Below are 16,504 nucleotides of genomic sequence, written 5' to 3'. Positions count from 1 at the left end.
GGTGTCTCCACATATTTGATGGTGCAAACACTATTAGACAAATTAAAAGGTGAGACCAATGGTTTGAAGAAGTCTAAGAGCTGTACCCACCACATGAGTTCCTCTGTCCTCATCAAGTTAACATCATATAGTTCTGAACAGAGTCCTGAAAACAGTTGCACAGAATGTAACCATGAATTATAAAGATTTTATTTTATTTTTTAAACTATTTTATTTATTATTTTTATTTTATGTGTATGAGTATATTTCCTGCATGTATGTGAGTGCACCTGTGTCATGCAATGCTGCAGAAGTCAGAAGAGGGCTTCAGATTCCCCTGGAACTGGAGTTAAGGATGGTTCATAGCCACCATATGGGTGCTGGGAATCAAACCCAGGTCCTCTGCAACCCAGTCAGTGCCCTTAACTGCTGAGCCATCTCTCCAGCCTGTAAAGATTTTATTTTTAATTATGTGTATATGTCTGTGTGTGGGCTTGTGCACCTGAGTGTACTGCCCTGGAGGCCAGAAGAGGTGACTAGAGCTGGAGTTAGAGGTGGTAGTGAGCCGCCTAAAGTGGATGCTGTGAACTAAATCCGGGTCCTCTGGAAGAACAGGTGTATTATACATGGAGTCATCTCTTCAGCCTCATTAAAACATATTTATGTCAAATTAAACTAAGTTGAATGAACTTAATGGTTATATTTCCCTATATTATGATATTACATATAACCACTACACTATAATGTTGCACTCTATTGGATATTTTGTTATTTTTCCAAACACAGGCATTTTTTTTTCTAGTTACGATCTGTTTTTATTTTTATTTTTACTTTTCCAGTTTTTGAGACAAGGTGATAAGGCCTCCTTGTTTTCCTGTCTCTACCTGCTGACTGCTGAAAATATAGAGGTATTCAATCACCTGGATACTTGTGCAATCTAATTAAATTATAAACCTAAAACTAGCAAGAATAGTGCATAAGCCCCAGGTGCTTGTAACCAAGAACACTGTGCTTCTTGTTCCTTGATGTAAATCAAATTCACTTCTGGGAGATGCACGTGGCATCTAATCCCCTCCTCCCAGGGTCCTTATGAAAGCCTGAGGAAAAAATTCTCCAAACCCCGGTTTGAAGAATCTTAACGAGTTTATTGGACTTGCTAACTGAGCTTGGGGTGCAAGTTTACTTACAGACCAGCAGGCGTTCCCCGCCCCCCGCCCCCATTCACAGCTGTGTTTGAAAGTCCACACCCAGACATAAATCCTGTGGTTCTGGACAGCCTTAAAAAATGGAGAAAGACCAGCTTTGTGGTTTTCCCAGCTTTTAAATCTTTAGCCCCTCCCCTGCAAGCGGCTATGGTCAACCAACTGGCTGGAAGAGGAAAGGGGAGTGGCTTCTTTGCAGAGAGTGGGAAGGAGGAGGGTCCATGGCTTGTCATCAGAGGGTCAGAGGAACATCCATGTCACTCTCGACTATCCCACAACCAGGAACAGTTCATCACTGAAGCTGTTTCATGTATCTTTGTACGGTTCAGATCTGTGAGTAATCACACTCCATAGGAAGCACTCTAAGGCACTACTTTATTCTAAGAAGGCGATCCACAGAGGAGTGAGAAGGTTTTTTTAAGGAGCATTACCTGCAAGTCAGTGAAGGAGTCTGTTGGGTAGAAGCAATAACAGAGCCTCAGTCAAACCCAAGAATTGTCACAAATGGGGAAAACAGACCCAGCTGTCTTTTGGTAGTGGGCCTGTACACAGAGCACAGAAGGGTTGATTGACTGAAAAGCATATTGGGGAGGTATCTAAGTGAAAGTCCTCAATAACAGTGGTCTCAGCATCTGGGAAGAATGCCTCTACACTCATGAGAAACCCTGTTGTATTCGCTTTGACAGGCTTATTTAGGGGAACATAAGTAGGGACAGTGACTGGATATTTACATGTGTTAAGAGCACTGGAGTAGATAGGAGATCTATGAGAGACAGAAAAACACATTTCATATAGAAACAAGTGAAAGGAAAAATGTAAGGTAATGAGGTGGAAAAGATAATTCCTTTCCACTTACACTGTGAGGCTGGAATATAGAAATTAGTTCTATCTTCTTCAATACGATAAACAAATAAATGCAGCTTAGTGTCACAGAAGGGGCTTCAGCAGCATCGAACAACCAATCCAAAACCCACAATGCTACAATGCACTAAAATTTAAAACTTGTGCTATGAAAATCATTAGTAACATGGGGCTGACAAGACCCAGACTCAGAAAACATATTTACAAGACATCTCTGTGTTAAAAGATTTACAGTGAAATTGTGCAACTCAACAATAAGAAATAATTTGATTTTTTAAATGGTCAAAAAGTCTGAAGTGATATCTCAAAACAGAAGAGAGATGAGAGACAACATACAGAAGATTTCAAATATAATGTAAGATTCAAAGAGAGCCAATTAAATCAAAGCGAAACACACACAACTGTTAGGATGGCTAACATTTGCTGTGTGTCTTGAAAGATACATATACTGCTATGATTGGGGAGGCTCAGACAGGAAAACGTCTACATATTCCAGGTCAATCTGAGGCACATAAAAAAGAATGTGTCTCAACAATATGAATACAGGCTTGTGTATACGACTCACACACACACACGTACACACACACACACACACACACACACACACACACACACACACACTGAGAGAGCTGGATAGCTTTAGTGTCAACTTGACACACCTGGGTTGAGGGAGCCTCAATTGGGGAATTTCCTCCATTGGACTGGCCTGTGACCATGTCTATGAGGTATTTTTTTGATTATTGAGTGATGTGGGAGGGCCCAGTGATGTAGGTGGTGCCACTCCTGGCAGTTGGGCCTGTGTTGTATAAGAAAGCATGTTGAGCAAGGGGCCAAGGAAGCAAACCAGTAAGCAGCATTCCTCCATGGCCTGTGCTTCAGCTCCTGCCTCCAGGTTCCTGCTCTGAATTCCTACCTTGGGCTCCCTCAGTGATGAACTGTGATCTGGGAGATGTAAGTCGAATAAACCCTTTCCTCCCCAAGTTGGTATTGGTCAGGGTGTTTTGTCACAGCAATGGAGAGACAAACTAGGATATGGATAATATCTAAAAACTGAAGCAAATTAAAATAGCCAATGAGGAGCCAGAGGAACAGGGATTTCTACGAAAGAAAAGATGTTGTAAAGTAAAAACAACACAAAAACATTAAACTTCACAAAGAGATTTTTACTTATTTATTTGTTTGTTTATGAGCATACAGGAGTGAATGTGTGACAATTCACTTGTGGAGCTCAGAAGACAACTTTTGGGAGTTGGTTCTCTCCTTCCAACCATGTGGGTTCCAAAAGATCTAACTTGGCTTATCAGGCATGCAACAAGAGCTGTCTTGTCTATGTAAGGGAAATGCTTTAATTCTAATTTTTAAAATTCTGGCCATAATTCCCAACCAGAAAACCTAAACCAGGAGAAACACACTGATCTGACCCAGAAATTTCATCAACTCACAAACAGTCCAGTGATTTCACATTAAGAACAAGAAAGAGTGATTGTATTTGTGAGGAAACATAATGGTTTCACAAACTTGACCTTGATGAGGCTGGCATCTGAATCGCATTCCATGGATTGTTTCTAGGTGAAATTTCACTTGAGGTTTAAAGAAGTACTCTTCCTCTGAGTCTTGAAAAATCATTACATCCCAAGTCATTAGCAATGCACAGACCAAAAATAGGAGCCTGATAAACCAGCAGTATGGACATACAGGATTGATTTTTAATTGAGACTCTATACCAATTTCTTATTTAAAAATGAATTTTTGTAATTTACACACAATATAATGTCACAGTATTCAGATCTATCCACACTTCCCCTTATTGTCTCCCACCCAACTTAATGTAGTCCTCATATATGTAATAAGCCTATAGAGTCAAATCTGTGTCCCCAAATGTCCTTTGTGGTAGATCCATCCATTGGAGCCTGGTTAACCTACCAAGCATCCCATCCTTGAAAGAGACTGATTCTGCACCTCCCCGCCTCCATCAGCAGCCATGATTTTCGTGGTTTGTTTTGGGTTTTTCACTCCCTTCCTCATGTCTGTATTGGGATTTTGTCTGGTTTGAGCTTGCACAGGACTTGTGCCTGCTGTCTCCATTGCCGTATGCTCATATGAGTAACTGACCAGTTGTCTGGTCATTTATCCCCTCTGGCCCTTACAATTGTTCTGCCCCCTCTTCTTCAATTATCTCTGAGCTTTGGGAGACAGAAGTTTGAAATAAGTGACCTATTAAGGGATAAGCACTCTGCAGCCTCTTGTTATCTTCACATTGGCTAATTGTTGTGTTTCTGTGTTAACCGTCATCTGTTACATAAGGAAACTTCTCTGGTGAGAGTTAGAGATGCATTAATCTATAGGTATAACAATAAGTCATTTGGAGTCAGTTTAACTATTTAGAAAAATAGTATTGGGATCTCATATGCCCTGTGACCTGCTTAATTTCATGTGCCTAAGTCTGATATCAGTGTCAGGCATGCACTCCATTCATGAACCAGTTAAAAAGTGATTGGTTACTCCCATAATATTCATGCCACTATTACACTGGTGGGCGCATCTTGCCTGACCGTTATTGTTGGGTTGATGATTATTTTTTTCCTTCTGGTAGCATGCACAGCACCTTCAAGCACTACGGATGCTAGCAAGTAGAAATGAGGCTTTGAAGTCAGCACAGGCTTGGTTTATTGTTCATTCTATGGCTTCACCAACAGGGTCTTACCATCCAGTTCAAGGGGGTAATCAAGAGCATGCTTATCCATTTCTGTATACATGGTTAAAATATTCCTGTATTATAGTGAGCCATTCCAAAAAAAACAGAAAGATGGACAATTAAAGAGCAACTTTTGAACAAAGGCGCCATCATTGTACTGTATCTATGCTTTGAATTAGAATGAAAGCCAACAGGGCAAAAGAACCTGAAGGGGAATCTGTAGCTTCTAATCATGGCCAGGTCTCCTTCCTTAGCACCAGCCTGTAATGTTACTTCTTGAAAAACTTATAATACATTCTAGGAAAGTGAGATGATGACGTTTTAGAGGGATTCTGCCAGGCTCACAATTATAGTTGCCCATGACCATTATCAGAGGCACCATCTTTTAAAGAATAAAAGGCTTTTCTACATTTAAGCACCTGGTGATAATGTGAACCTTATAATTATTGTTAGGAGAGGATTACACAAGTGATGAGACCATTAAAAAAAACATATATTTTAAAGTACAAGGATAGTTTTTAGAAAAATGGAAAACAGTAGAAACTTATGGGAGAAATACACCAACATTTTCTGAGGTCAGCAAATAATTTGCTTTATGCTTCTGTTCTTTCTTAAAGCTAGTATTTATTTTTTATAGTTATATTTTCATTTTTGTTGTAATAAATACTCCTACCAAAAGTAACTCAGGGAGGAAAAGGATGCATTTGGCTTAAAATTCTAGGTTACAGCCCACCAACGTGGGAAAGTCAAGGCAGGACCTCAAGCAACTATCTATGTCACATCCATAGTCAAAAACAGAGAGCAGGAGTGAATGCATCCCTGTGACTATCTTGCTGTAATCTGCTTTTTTCTGTCTTATACAGATGAGGACCAGCCTGTGAAATGGTGATGCCCACAGTGGGTTGGATCTTCATACATTAATCCACACATAAGACACTCCCTCACATATAGACCCACAGGCCCACTGATCTAGAAAATTCTGCCTTAAGCCTCTCTTCCCAATTATTCTAGGTTGTACCAAGTTGATGTTTAAAACTATCCACCACAGTGTACAATAATGGTACGAAGTAATAAAATACAGGAGGAACACATAGATATAAAAGCAGAGCAAACAGAGCAACAAAAATTCTGATGTGAATTAGACTCATAATACCTATGAGTTGAAATAAGATATAACTTTAAGTTATTTCATATTTACTTTGTTTTATATCAGTTATTAACCATAATTTAAACCTCTTTGTTATTGTTAGTTATCTCAGACCTAAGCCAATACATAAATGAAATTAACCCCATATATTAATCAGTGCAGTAACAATTTGATTATCATATTGCAGTCCTTGAAGGCAACACTTTCAGTTGGGATGGATAATTTCAGTGGGAATTTGAAAGGAAACCCTGGAGAATAGGGGAGCATAAAGAACTTTGACATGTGAGACATGCTTTTATTGACACAGAAGGTCACATGTGTTTCAAGCTTGTTTGTATTCAGAGGAGAGATCTAGGGAAACAGAATGTTCTGCCACTTATCTGTGGCTTTACCTGGGGCCCTGCACCAACAGATTGAAAACTAAAACAGTTTTGTAGTCTTTCTGGAGCATGAAGGCATTTCCCCATGCCATAACATAGGATTTGGCTAAGAGCAGAAGATAAATAAGAACACACTGAAAACAAACAACAAAAAGCAAGCAATTACAAGTGCTGGTCAGGATGTGGACAAAAGGGAACACTTATACATGCTGATCTCAATGTAACCTAGTCCAGGTTCTCTGGAACTCGATATGGAAGCTTCTTGTGAAACTAAAGATTCTTCCTTATGACACAGCTATGCTCCTTGTGGGTGTTTGCCAGATACACGCCAAATCCACTTATCACAGATACTCTCACATCAGTGTTTCTTGAAGCAATAAAAGCCTACTTATAGAACCAACCTTGGTATCCATCAACAGAGGAATGGATAAAGAAAATGTGGCATCTAGTTACAGCTGGATTTTATTAAGGATTTTTATTTTATTTTATTGGATTTTATTAAGAATTTATAAAGAATGATAAAGTTGTTGATTGTAGAAAGGTTGCAATCCATGACAATCATGTTAAGCAGATGTAAGTCAAATTCACTGCTGGGAGGTGGATGTGGCATCCAATCCCCTCCTCCCATGGTCCTTGAAGCAACCTGAGGAAAAACTTCTTAAAACCCTGGTTTGAAGAATTTTAGCAACTTTATTGGACTTGTTAACTGAGCTTAGGGTGCGGGTTTACTTACAGACAAGCAGGCACCACCCCCATTCACGGCTGTGTTCAAAAGTCCACACCCAGACATAAGTCCGGTGGTTGCAGACAGCCTTACAAAATGGCGAGACACCAACCTAGTGGTTTTCCCAGGTTTTATACCCTTAACCCCTCCCCTGCAAGTGGCTATGGTCAACCAATTGGATGGAAGAGGGAAGGGGAGTGGCTTCTTTGCAGAGCATGGGAAGGAGGTGGGTCCATGGCTTGTCATCACAGGGTCAGAGGAACATCATCCAGGTCATAGTCTCCACTCCTTCCTCTTGCTCTCATAAAACTTTCTGCCTGCCTCTTCTGTGAATATTCCTGAGCCTGGGAGGGGGTGGGGCGACCTTTCTCCCATTGTAATAGGGCACTGGACCCTTCAAGTCTCTGCATCCTCTGTTTGTCATGGTCTGATGGTTTGATTTAGTTGCATTCCCCCTACTATAAAAACACAAGCAGCAAGAAGCAAGAACATGTGAACAGTGACTGCAATAAGAGCTCATGGGCATAAATACAAATGCTTGGATGGTACTTTAGTAGGCACATCACATCCATCTAGCAATACAATTGCAGTGGCTTCTCCACTGGGGCCTATAACTTCTCCTGCAACAGAGGGGTGGCCTGTTCTACAATAACAGATATGTGTTCCATCCCTAGGAGCAGGCATTAGGTCCAATTGATAATTAGCTGGTTGTACATACACTAGACGAGCCACTATTGCATCAGCAGGAACATCTTGCTTCACATGTTGATAGTGTAGCACACGGGGTCCTTCATTGAACAGGATAATGGGGGACAATTCTCCCCCAGCCATCCTTATAGTGCCTTCTGGCACTATGAATGCCACCCATCCAGTGGCAGTGAGTATCCAGCTTAGTCCAAGCTTGATTTCTCCCTCTCCACCCCTCACATCATGCGGCATCTTCAGCAACAGGGTCTTACCATCCACTTCAGGTGTACAACCAACATCATTAGCAATCCCCTTTATAGTTTTGGAGACGTCTGAGGCCCATTTGGCCAACTGCCCAACAGGAGGCAGCCCACCCTTGGTACTGGGATTTTCATTTAACAACCTTATGGCTTCTGGAAGGGCCTTTTCCCACCCTCATAGGGTTCCTTCTGGATTTAGGGTTTTCAACTGCTGGTTTAGCAACCCATTTTTTTCTTTCAATTAATCCCGATCCTGTACGATTGTATGGAAAGTGGAATCATCGTTGAACTTGATTATCCTTAGCCCAAACTTGCACATCTGTACCTGTGAAATGAGTGCCTCTGTCACTGTCAAATCGTCTCAGTCACCCATACATGACACTGAGTTCAGTAAGGCCCTTAGTAATAGCCTTGCCCATTGCTGTCTTGCAAGGAAAGGTCTGTGTAATGCCTGTGGCAGTGTCCACACAAGTGAGAGCATATTTACACCCCTCTCTGACTGAAAGGGGCCCTATATAATCTACTTGCCAGTCTCCCACAGGGGAAGCTGCCTTGTGCATGTGTCCCATCATGACATCCATCCTCCAGGCTGTAACCAGGAACATGCCTCACAGGCCTGAACAGCCTGTTGGATGTCAGCATATTTTACCAGAATGCTGGTTGCTTTGGATATTCTCCACCCTGTGTCAGCTCCTCTGTGGCCCGACTCGATATGAATCCAGTGAGCTGCTTCTAGGGGAATCTGAGGGCAGATAGCCCTCACCTTGGTGAGGGCATCAGCTTCCTGATTATTGGGGGGAATCACCAGGCAGTGGGCAGCCACATGGTAAACTCTCAGGGGCACTAGCTCCTCCTGCATTTTATTATATATGTCCTTCCACATTTGTTGTCCCCATAGTGGCTGTCCCATCACCTGCCAGTTTTCTTTCTACCACTGAGCCATCCATAAGGTTAAGCCCTTGAACATAGCCCAAGTGTCAGTACAGATTGTAACTGGCCAAGGCTCCCTCATTATTACTATTCATACAGCTCTCAGTTCAGCTCATTGACTGCTTCTCCTTCTCCCCTCTCTAACCATATAGTGTCACTGTTCATCTGTATTTCCACTGCTACCCATCCTTGTCTGGTATCCCTGCTAGTGCCATCAATATACCAGGCATCAGCTGGAATTGGGTGAGCCCTTTCTAAAACTCGGTCAGGCCTTGCTGGAGAGTCAATTATAGGAGGTGGTGGGAGAGGCTTTGTGCCTTGAAATGACACCAGTCCTAGTACTGCTTGCATAGCTTTGGTGATCAGGCTTGCTGACACCACCCCTCACTGTTGCAAATATGCATGCCATCTTTGCAACATTTGGTTTTGGGCCAACCCTGGCAGGGGCTTGGCTAACAGTCTCTCCCATCCTTTTATGGGATATACGGTTTTTACACTAATGGGGGTGGGGCCCGTAATGGACTACACCTGTTGCAATGCTTTGTGCATAGCCAGCAGTTGCTGTTCTAGCACTGTGTACTGCAACTCCACCCCTTCCCATGACTGGGACCAGAACCCAATTGGGACCATCTGTTCGAGTTGTTGCCACAAGCCCCACCCATAATCTTCAGGGCTCCTGGTGACTTCCAAGAGGAAGGGACACCGAGGTATTGGGGCACACAGCTGCTTAGCTTGCCCAGCCAGTACCTTGGCCTGCTCAAAAGACTCTTGGGCCTTTACATACCAATCCCACGTAGGACCTCTTTTTATTAGATTATACAGGGGGTGGGTAACCTAAGCAAGGTGAGGTATAAAATTTGCCAATACCTAAGAAGTCCCCAAAGTACCTGTAACTGCTTAGCATTTATTGGTATGGTTGTTGTAAGATTTTCTCAACTGCCACACTAGGTATCATGCAAGTTCTACCTGACCATAAAACTCCTAAGAATTTTACCGTTGTACTGGGCCCTTGTACCTTTTGTGGGTTGATTTCCCATCCTCGCTCCTTCAGGTGCACTTTCTTGTTCCCGAAATGAGCTTCCAAATCTGCAAGGCACTCAGAAGTTAGCACTATGTCATCTATGTAGCAGAACCTCCTTACAGAAGGAAGGCAGGGTAAAAGGGCCAGGTCTTGGGCCACCACCCCGTGACAAACCATGGGGCTGTGGAGGTAACCTTGGGGAAATACTCCAAAAGACCATTGTCCATTCCACGTGAATGCAAAGTGATCTTGGGATTCAGCAGCAAGGGGAATACTAAAGAATGCATTAGCAAGGTCCACCCCATTTCCTGCACCAGCTGATCAGTTGGCAGTGTAATGTTGGGCACCGCTGCATGAATGAGGGGCACCACCTTATTTAACTCCTGGTAAGCTACAGTCATTCTCCAGGAGCCATGTGGCTTCCTGATAGGCCAACCAAACAGGGTTATTGTTAAGACTTCCGTTGGCATGTTGGAACATAGATTTTCCCTTTCTTTGAATTAAAAGTTGGACCCGAGGAGCATCTCCCACTATCTCTAGGTCACTTCCTTCTTCCTCATGACTTGAATTTTCCCAGGGGTTCCAGGTTTTAGGTTCCCAGGATGGGCCTTTTATTATCATTGTGATCTGGGCTTTTTTTTCTCCTTTGACCTCCTACACATAAAAAAATGGCATGCCAACACCTCCATCTCCGAGTCTCTCTTATCTAATTTACTGGTAAGGTCAGAGGCCAGTACCGAAGAGGCCAGCCTCATATCCCTCTCCTGTTCTGGTTTCTCCCTGACACATTCAGCTTCCCTTCTGGCTAAGGCCTCCACCTGGAACAGGTTTCTTATTATCAATAGCAGTGTCCAAGCGGCCTCTGAAGCTACTTTTTGACATTTCTGTCCCTGGTATTCTACTCCCAGAGATTACAGAATCTGTTTCAGACCTTCTGCTGTTTTCAGGGCCTTTCTATACTCACATGGTGGCCCCCATGGGTCAAGCAAGCGTGCCACCCCATACCATCTACAAAATGGCTGTCACCCTGAGATTTCTCCCATCAACCTCAACTATTTAGAAGGCCTCATCCTAGTTACACATCTCACTGTCCACTTCATTAACCATGCCACTGCAGTCACCCCCACCAAGCCTATGGTTCACATTTCCTCAGCCCACACTCTCCCCTCACCCCACTTTACTTTGGTTGTTGGTCTCTTTCCCTATATCAGGGACACCATCAACACTCTTCCAAAACTCATTCTCAGTTCATTGTATCCTGCCTGCTGGGCTATGCCAATTGTAAGCCAAATTCACTGCTGGGAGGTGCACGTGGCATCCAATCCCCTCCTCCCACCATCCTTGTGACAGCCTGAGGAAAAAATTCTCCAAACCCCTGTTTGAAGAATTTTAACGTGTTTATTGGGCTTGCTGATTGAGCTTGGGGTTTGTGTTTACTTACAGACAAGTGGGCGCCCCCCCCTTAATGGCTGTGTTTGAAAGTCCACACCTAGACATAAATCCTGTGGTTCCGAACAGCCCTACAAAATGGTGAGAGACCAGCCTCCTGGTTTTCCCAGCTTTTATACCTTTAGCCCCTCTCCTGCAAGTGGCTATGGTCAACCGAATGGCTGGAAGAAGAAAGGGGATTGGCTTCTTTGTAGAACATGGGGAGGAGGTGGGTCCATGGCTTGTCATTACAGGGTCAGAGGAACATCTGCCGGGTCACAGTAGATAAGTCACATTACATATTGTGCTTTCTCTCATCTGTGGGTCCTAGGTCTTATATAGATACATAAAACAATGCTTGTACATATGACATAAATGAGGAAGTGAAACTGTGTAGGGGAACAAAGGGCAAGTGGGAGGGGCATGATTAATGGAAAAAAAAATCTGTAGAAGACAATCCTGAAAAACAAATCAAAGTCAGCACTGCAAGTGGCACTGACTCCTTGATATACCATTGGTACAGGACATGAAACAATGTTAAGTTTTCTTGTCTTCCCATCATATATATAATATATCCAAGTTTCCAATCAAGTGAAAAGCATTTTTCAAATCAAATACAGGGTTTTTATCTATAAAATTTCTAAAATACATGATTAAAATTCACCAAAATTGTCCAGTATGGTGGCACACTCCTTTGATCCCAGTACTAGAGAGGCAGACATAGGTTGATCTCTGAGTTTGAAACCAGCTGGTCTGTGTCCCAGGCCAGCCAGGGCACGTAGTGGGACCTTAACTCAAAACAAAATAAAACAAAACAACAAGAAAATTCATCAAAACTGTCAAGATTATTAAAAACCCAGAAAGTCTGAAATCCAGTACAGCCTATACAAGAGTGAGGAGACAAGATAATACAGTAAAATGTGATTCATTGTTTGGGAGCCTAGGAGAGAAACAATACACTGTGTGAAAGTCTAGAAGAGTAGGGACTTTAATAATGCACTAGTATGACTTATTAATAAGATGCTAATAATAGAAATAGCAGGCTTGGGTTTATGGAAATTTTGCTTATTTCTAAACTTTTGTGAAAGTCTATTTCTGGTTGTTAACCTTAGCCTTTAATGGCTGCACTATCCCTCCAGCCCAAAAGTCCATTTTAAAATAAATTATTGGTACTGGGGAGAGAAGCTCATTCAGTAAAGTATTTGGTGCATGAACATGAGGGTATGAGTAAAAATGTAAGCATGCATATAAAAAGCCAAGCACCATGGCACGTGTTTGTAATCCCAGCACTGGAGAGAAGGAAACAGAAGGATCCCTGAGGCTTGACGACAAGCCACCCTAGCCAATTAATCAGTAAAGCCCAGTCTGAGTGAGAGGCCTCATCTCAAAAAACAAGGTGGAGAACCCCTGAGAAATAAAACGTTCAAGATTGATTTCTGGCTTCCGTGCCCTGCACCCCATACATGAACAGCTTACACACATACATGGAGGTGAAATAATAAATTTATTGTAAAAATTATTTTTTACAATATACTTTTTATTGAATTTTCATTTCATACAGTACATCATTTTCATATTTAGATTCCTCTCCTCTACCTTCATCCCCCTTAACCTCCCCCACTGGATTTGTACATTCTGTCATATGTTAAGGCCTATTCAGTCAAATCTTTGTCCCAGGCATACTTGGTGTTAGTTTATGCACTGGAGCCTGGGCAATCAATCTAATGTCATTCCCTTAAAGAAAACCAACTCTCCCTCACCTAACAGTGATCAGCTGTAAAACTTATTTAAAATAATAGAGGAGTAGAGAGATGGCTCAGCAGTTAAGAGCACTGGTTACTCTTGCAGAGGACCTGGGTTCAATTCCTGGCACCCACATGGCAGCTGACAACCGTCCTCAACTCTGGTTCCAGGGGATTTGACAACCTCTTCTAACCTCTGTGGTCATTGCATGAATCAGGTGCACATTCAGGCAATACACATACTCATACACAAAATACTCATACACAAAATAAAAATAATAAATAAAACAAAAATTATTTAAAAAGAAATCAAATCCTTGAATTTTAAGTAAAACCTTTTTATTCCAAAAGTTTTAAAATTTCAGAGTCCATTATACTGTGAAAAAGTAGGAGAGATAGCAAGATGAAGTTAATCCGAAGATTATTTAAGGAGATATGCAGAGTAGTAAAAATAGTTGAATTAAGATGGTAATTTGTTTGGCATTTTATGTTTCTTGAGACAGGATCTCTCTGTAGCCTCAGCTGGCCTAAAACTCACTATGTAGACCAAACTGGCTTTGATCTCACAGAGATCCTCCTGCCTCTGCCTTTCAAGTGCTGGGATTAAAGGCATGCATCACCAAGATCAGCAGTAATTTTAAAAATAATTAAAAGTACAATTCACCATGAAAAAGTAATAACACTATATTTTATATTTACTATACATTTATACTAAAATATATATATACGACAAAGTGCTTCACACTCTCTGAAAGAAAAGAAAATTATATTGTCAATGAGAAGGACGAGGTCAGCACATCCAGCATAGCCTCTCATAGGAGGGGAAATTATCTCCACATGAAGATAGAGCATTTTCACAACATAATGAGTAAGCCTAATCTTATTTCCTTCCTGACATGTGGAACAGAACCAGTAGAAACTGAAAAAATACAATCATTCTACTAACAAAGAAAGTGGAATAATATTGACATCCAACATGCATCATAAAACATCTCAATAAATCTGCAAAGTCTGAAGCCATGTGAAGTGCAATTATAGAATACGATGAGGTAAAAATGAAATAAAAACAATAGATTAAAAGAGAATCTGTATATATTTAATACAAATATGCTACAAAATGACTAAACACATAAATAAGGAAAACTAGAAAATAGTTTGACCCGAGTATTAATGAAAATATTAGATATGAAAATTACTAAGATATTAAAGCCTTTTCAATATTTGTTCATTCATGATAAGAAAAGTTAAGGCACACTAAAAGTCTAAATATGCAGAGAGAGAAAAGCATCCAAACACATACCAGTGAAGCAAACAAGCTTCACTAATATCAGGGTACAAATGAAATGACTGATTAATCCTTAAGCAATATAATCAATAGTCGTCTGGCAAGACCATTCATGTGAAGAAAAAAATCACACACACAAAATGCCTCTCTCTCACTCTCCTTCTGCCTCTGTCTCCAACCCTTCTCTGTCTCATGTCTAAGAGCAGGACAAATCATTACCCCGAGTAAACATCCCAAGTGTAAAAGTTTATTTATATGTCCCACAAATTTCTAAAACAACAAAAATCTTGCTATAAGCAAGGTATAGCCAATAGTTGGAAGATGTAGATAAAAGAGACAAATTTCTAATGTACTCACCATTCAAAATGTTACTCAGGGGCTGGAGAGATGACTCAGCTGTTAACAGCACTGGCTGCTTTTGCAGAAGACCAAGGTTCAATTCCCAGCACCCACATGATGGCTAACAACTGTACATAACTCCAGTTTCAGGGGATCCAACACCCTATACTGATCTTTTTGGGCATTGCATGACATGGGTACACTTACATATATGTAGGCAGTATACTCATACACATAAAAATAAATAAATATATTTTTAAATTACATAAAAAGGAAATAATAATACAATAATGAAACTCAAAACTGAGTTTAATTTATCATAAATTTAACCAACATATTTTTTTATTTCTTAATTTACTTCAATTTTATGTGTATGAGTATTTGCCTTATATGTATGTATGTACCACACATGCATGCATTACCCACAAAGTCCAGTAAATGGTATCAAATCCTCTGGAATTGGAGTTACAAACAGTTTTTATTCACCATATAGACACTGGGAACATAATCTGAGTCTTCTCTAAGTGTAGTGAGCGCTTTTAAACAATAAGGCATTTCTTCAGTCCCTAACCAACTATTTTAAAGAATAGATACAAATAAATATATTACAAGCCTTGCAAATGCATCTAAAATGTAAAACAAACTCCCAAACTACACACTGATTTAAAAATAAATCAAATAAAATACATGAAATAGAAAATCATTAGTTCCACTAAGGTAAAAATTTCCAACAAAATATTTACGAACAAAATTAAGCAATTTAAAAATCTAATATGTAATAATCAAATTAGGTTAATTTTAGAAAATTGGATGTTTTGACCATTTAGAAAGTCAATTTTTATAGTAAGTTACATTAAAATAAGTATATATAGAAATGCCTTATTTCACCTTAAATCTAAAAGGAAGTGTGGCAGTCTATAAAATCACTAAAAGTCTTTGTGTCCTGGAGGATGAATGAACCAGCAACTGGATGAACCAATAAAAGTCACTTCCACCATCAGTGAATATCTAGTTAATAACAACTATGTGTATATTGAGTGTACAAGTTTTGCTAAGCTTATTATAGTATATAAATGGAAGACGTCAATGACAAAGTTCTCTAGAGAACTCTAAATATGAAAACTTAAAACTTCAGAGTTGTCTAGTATGTTCAGAACCACTGGTGTTTATTTACTTATTTATTATTTATTTAGTGATTGTATGTGTACAATGTGTGGGACAAACATGGCACAGTGTACACGTGGAGTTTGAGGATAACTTTATGGAGTCTGTTCTCCACTTCCACCTTTATGTGGGTTCCAGGACTGCACACAGTTCCTCAAGATTGTGTGGTAAATCTTAAACTGATTTTGATTTACATATCCCAAATTACTAAGTATGTTGAATACTTTTTAAGGTGTTTCTTAGCCACTTTTATTTCTTGTTTTGAGAGCTCTCTGCTCAGATCCATAGTTCATCTTTTAATTTAGTCATTTGTTTTCTTGCTTCTTTGCTTTTTGAGTTTCTTGTATATTATGGATATTAATCCTCTGCCAGATGTGAAGCTAGTGAAGATTTTCTCCCACTGTGGGTTTCCTCTTCACTTGATTTCTGGTTTCTTTTGCTGTACAGAAGATTTTTAGTTCAATGAACTCCCATTTGTCAATTATTGACCTTATTTCCTGAGTGACTGATGTCCGATTTTAAAAGTCCTTTCCTACATCTACATCTTGTAGGGCACCACCTATGTTTTCTTCTAATAGTTTCAGAGTTTCAGGTTTCACATTAAGGTATTTGATCCATTTGGAGTTGACTTTTGTTCTGGGTGGTAGATAATGGGTCTAA

The sequence above is a fragment of the Nannospalax galili genome, unplaced genomic scaffold, assembly GCF_000622305.1.
Source record: "Nannospalax galili isolate Female #2095 unplaced genomic scaffold, S.galili_v1.0 scaffold399, whole genome shotgun sequence".
Taxonomy (NCBI): domain Eukaryota; kingdom Metazoa; phylum Chordata; class Mammalia; order Rodentia; family Spalacidae; genus Nannospalax; species Nannospalax galili.
This window is presented reverse-complemented; position numbering follows the sequence as displayed.